Source organism: Brachyistius frenatus, unplaced genomic scaffold (assembly GCF_029030835.1).
Source record: "Brachyistius frenatus isolate BFR_SWC_R1_liver_20210118 unplaced genomic scaffold, ASM2903083v1 Contig_40, whole genome shotgun sequence".
In the NCBI taxonomy this organism is placed as follows: Eukaryota; Metazoa; Chordata; class Actinopteri; family Embiotocidae; genus Brachyistius; species Brachyistius frenatus.
The window spans coordinates 2,567,147-2,572,500 of NW_027210639.1; the positions used below are offsets into that span (position 1 = coordinate 2,567,147).

A 5,354-nucleotide genomic window follows, 5' to 3' on the forward strand; every position below is an offset into this window, starting at 1 on the left:
CCTCCCTCGCTCACTCTCTCTCCTGCTCTGTGTGCTGTTTCACTCCTCCCCTGTGACCTTTGACCTCAACTTAACTGAAAACAGGAGCATTTACTGTGTCTCTGTCTGCATGTGTTAGGATGATCATGGTGAGAGCAGTTACAGTTTGTTATGGTGTTGAGTGGCCTGAGAGAGGACAGGAGCATGCTGCCAAATTCACAATAATAATTAAACAAAAAGCCTTTTGAAAAACAGATTTGTTTTTAAGTGGCACACATGAGAGGCTGAAGTCAATATGTGGCATCAGACAGTTTTCTCTCTCTGCTTTGAATTTTCTCTTCAGTAACAAACTAACTTATGAACAAACACTTGTCTCATTTCACAATTATGATGACTTCAGTTCTAGTCATTCCTCTGACAGCCTCTTATACAGGATCAATTATAGGTCACTTTGTTGTACCTTAATTTTAGCCTGGTGCGAACCAGAACCCAATTTATGATGATAGGTCTCCCTTCAGAGTGGCTGTGTAAACGCTTATATGAGCCGAGTTACCGGACTGTACTCACTGTGAGCCTGAAGCTTTAACTCTTTATTTCCTATTAACATTTTCTAATTGCTTTGTGTTCTCTAAAACAACTATTAACACTGCTACAGTTGTCGTGTTTTCTGATTTGAAGTGCTTCAGACATTTCATCCTGAACAGGAGGTTTTCATCAGTCTGAACAGCGTGATCTATGACAGTCCATTTGGGTGAATCTGATCTGGAGCACTCAGTCGATCAAGCCTCACAGAATTCTTTTTTTTTTTTTTTTTTACAAGAATGTGAAACTTTTCTTTCATTTTTGTACAGTGCAGTGTATCATCTGCACCTGTACCAACAACTGACTCATACAAGTCATGAAGGTTGTATGAAATATATCAGTTGAGCAAATATTGAATGTCATATGCAGTGAGCACAGTTTGATATGGTCACCCTGCCCTGCATTCATACTGCTGCAGCAAAACATTTAGTCAGAGCTGATGGCGAATGTAAGCGTTTCCACACAAACTGAATGCAGCTACGTGTTGTTTAACTCAGCAGGAAGTTGCTGTTAGATAAAGCTGGAGGCTCATTAAGTGGCCTAATAAAAAGATGATCACCAGACTCACCATTCAACCTAGAGAAAAAAAATAACAGGAAACACAAAACTGAAAGAACAGACCACAGAAGATAAATACAATCCAAATTATGGCTGATGTTTGCTTTCTTATTTGTTTGACCTCTGCAGCTCCATGTTTTTCTTTTTTTCCAGTCACAATTGAACACAACAGCTCTTCCTCTCTGTGTTTTTTTTGTTGTTGTCATTGTTGAGGAGAAGGTCATCTTGTTTGAATAAACTTTACTTTACTTTGCTCCACAATACCTCAGGGTGGAGGATTGTTTACTTGACTGAAAATGAGTTGAGGTTCTCAACTGTAGTGATCACAACATCCTCATTCCACCTCAGCTCCTCCCACTCATCACTTGAGTAATTTAGATACTTAGATATTCAGTCGTTTGAGAAAGATTGTGGCGAGTGGTAACCCAACTTTAGCTTCAAAAAGTCCCTTCAGAGAGCAGCAGTGATGTCACATAAACAATGTTTTTCCACAGCCTGTGTGGCCTTCTGCATAAATTAATATGCTGCGCATGACTCTGAGCATTGTGCACCAGAGCTGATAATCTATTCTTCTTTGTGTGTTTTCATTGGTCAGTGGGTCAAGATCACAAACTTTAGGTCGGTTTGATTGATTCATTAAGTCTGAAGGATCAACAACCCAGCAGGAGGGAGAGAACATGTACCTCCAAATTCGCATCCTAATGAGAACATATTAAGCTTTGTAGCTATATGTGTGCACACACACCCGCACGAGTGTGATCACCACATCAATGAGCATCCATCGTTATCATGGCGGTCAGGTGTGTCGGCCACCCGTCTTCTCTCTCTCTCTCTCTCACACACACACACACACACACACACACACACACACACACACACACACACACACACACACACACACACACACACACACACACACACACACACACACACACACACACACACACACACACACACACACAGAGTTTGAGTAACAGGTGTCATTTAATAAGCAGCCTGTCGAGAACTGGAGTGAAGGCTGCTGTACATCAAAGTGAGTGACAGATCAGTTTCTATTCCAATTAACATCCTGGTTGCCTCATTCCCTCCTGAGCCAGATTTGTATCATCACACTCCTTCTTTTTCCTCCTCCTTCTTCCTCCTCCTCTCTCTCTCCCTCACATTTTTTCCATGTCTTTTTTTGGCTCATTGAGATTTCAACCAGTCACCGTGGCATTCTTCCTCTATCAGCCTCTCCTTCATTACCTGTGGTGCCACTGACTTTGTGTAATGCAAACAGGAAACATTATTTGAGTGGGTTGTTACAAAGTGAAGGCAGCAGGTCAACAAGTTAGGAGCTCAGACACACATCGGTGTCCAAATCTGCTGGAGTGCCTTTTAGCAAGTAACAGAACCTAAATTATTCCTTCACTGACCAGGTGAGAGACAAAAGCAGGAGAATTACATTTTCACATTTGATTGTTTCCTGCACACATTTGTGTATTTTAATGCACCGTGGTTTCAATATGGACAATAAATCATAAAATTCTGAACATGGAAAGATATTTTATTAAATATTTCTGCACCAAACATTCATAATAATGATTATGATGGTGGTTCTGAGTGTTCTCACTAACACAGTTAGTTTGAAACACTTAAAGGAATACATTTCAGTCAAGAGAGGCTTAATAGACAGAGAACTTCAAAGAAATTATGTAACTGCTTCAAAAAACACTTAAAATGTGCCAAATAGATGGTCTATTAAAGAGGCCATAAGTCTATTTAGTGGGTTTGGATGGACAAGATGAATAGAAAGATATCAATAATTTGTGTCAATAAAACGTCATCCATGTGATTAAAAAAAAAACATCTAAATATGACTTGCTGGTTGTTCTTTCAAATGAATGATTATGGAAAATGTTTAATGTAGGTTTTAGTAGGTCATATATTTGTTCAGGGAACTCCGTGCAACATCCGCGGTGTTTCCGCCTCACCGGACCTGCAGAATAAAAGCGCTGCAGATGTTGAGGCTCTCACGGACCACAATGGAAACGCCTCAGAAACTATTGTAGATAGTGCTGGAACTAATTCCTTCACAGTTCACTGGAAATCCCACCGATTGAGGTGCGTTTCATTTCCTCCTCCTCCTCCTCCTGCCGGAGTTTATACCGACTCACCTCCCGCCCGGGCTGCTGCTGAATAGCCCAGTGACTTCACCCCAATTCAGCCTTCAGTCAGATCTATGGTCTGGTCCCACCCATATGTGAACAGCTTTTGTCACGAGTGAAAAAAAGTCCTTTTCAGATTTTTTTCCTCCCCTCTCAGCCCTCCCTCCCTCCCTCCCTCCCTCCCTCCTCAGCATCAAGTGCAGCCTGAGCGCAGCGTCCCGGCTGCGACTTTCTCTCAGCCTCTTTGAAGGAGCGATGAGGAGAAGGCAGCCGTCGCCCCGCTGATAGCAGGACGTCTGGGATGCACTTTGTTTTCTAGTGGGATCATATTTGTATATATCCAGGGAAAACAAACAATACACACCGGATTTGGCATATCCATCAATCGGATGCGAGCAGGTAGGAAGCCTTTGTCATTCAGTTATCACGATCTGTCGATGGACACATGAAGGGAAATGTGCTCTATTATTATTTTTCTTTGTTTTTGTAATAACTTGAATCTATTATCGTTATTGTTTCATTTTTTTAAATGTTTTTTTCAGTTTTGTTTTTGTTGATCTTCAAGGTGATTTATTTAGATTTTATAGTTCACTATTATTCATTTAATTATGTTTTCAATTATTATTTAAAAAATGAGTAATATCATTCAATTAAGGCACAAAGAATTATAGATTTTTTTAAATTATTTTATAGGTTTATAATTAATAGACACATTGTCCCTCTTCTTTGCAGCTGATGCAGATGTGGATTTGCAGATGTTTTCCTTTTCACCTTTTGCTGGATATCTCATTTATTTAATTGCATCACAATGTCAGTCGTAATATTTGTAAAAATACCTGGCTCATACATTCACCAAGACATTTTCATAAGATTTAAAACAGGCTTTTTTTGGACACATTTTCTTCTTGTAAACTTTTGGCAGTGTCTGTCTGGTGAGTCTTTCAAACAATCTGGAAACTCTGCCTGACAGAGATACGTTTATTTTAAGTTGTGAAACTGGGTCAAAATGAAAGAAATCACTCCTTTTAACAAACACATTGAACTAGACAATAGACCAGCGGTTGCTGAACTGGATATGGACTTTTTGCGCCATAGCGCCATCCTTTGGTCACTTTGTCTCCCTGGGTGCCTCCAGCACTTCCCTGTGACTCCCTCCTCTGAGGGATGAAGAGGGCACAGCCTCTTGTTCAGCTGACTGCAGTGGAAAATAGTTGAGTTGAAATGATCGCGTTCATGGCAGCATATCAGTTTCCACTCTCTCCTGAGTAATTACAGGCTTTTCTCTTTGGATTTGTGTTGTGTCTGAGTCTGGCGGTCGGAGTGTGAAGCTGAACAGAAACGAGGGGTCATTTTTGTCTTCTCATTTATTGAGAGTGTTTTACAGCTGCTGTGGGCTTGTATTTTATTGCCGTCTGTTGCAGGCTGGTTAGATGTTGGCCACTGGGTATGTTTTATTGGACGCTGCGTGGTACACTTCAGCCAAAAAGTCCCCTTCGTAGTCAGACTCAGTTGGATGACACTGAAAACCAAATCTGAATAATCTCTCAACTGCCAAGTTGAATACACAGTCTCTGCTGTGAGAGATGAAGCACTGATCTGGTCCACAGGTGATGCTGTACATGCAATGACCTCATTCTCCCTCTCAGCTGAGTCTCCTGGGAGCTTTGCCAAAAAAGGCAGCATCTCATTTTCACACTGCACTACCATCTAATTGAAAGGGAATGTGTGTCTGTGGGCCCCCCTTCTGGCCAAGCTATACTGTCCCCCTGAAGGTTGGCCCTCTCATCTGTCACACTTCATTTAAAACCCCCCAGACAGGCATCATGAAGGCGATCCCTGTGGAGTTTCACTCTGAACCGTTGGATTCACACTCCTGCTGCACTGCTCCAAAATCCAAACCACTCTGAGTGTTTGAAATCGCCTGAGTGACTTCATCCCCACAGCCATGCTGATGAAATGAAGCACTCCTCCTCCGTAGTTAAGTGATGGTCTGCTGAATCCATTAAAACGCACCCATTGTAACTTTTTTTTATGGAGTTATCGGGATTATTGGCAGCCTCACACACATACAGTAGAAGCATCAGCCTC

The 5,354-nt window shown here is 41.5% G+C and overlaps 1 protein-coding gene across 1 annotated transcript in view; it reads left to right on the plus strand.

Moving 5' to 3' along the window:
• Nucleotides 1-3,529: 3,529 nt before the first annotated feature.
• Nucleotides 3,530-5,354, plus strand: part of prss35 (serine protease 35) — a 5,655-nt gene continuing 3,830 nt past the window's right edge. Inside the window, exon 1 of the mRNA XM_069702172.1 lies at nt 3,530-3,665. The gene's annotated coding sequence lies outside the window, so the exon portion shown is untranslated. The remainder of the gene's footprint in view (nt 3,666-5,354) is intronic.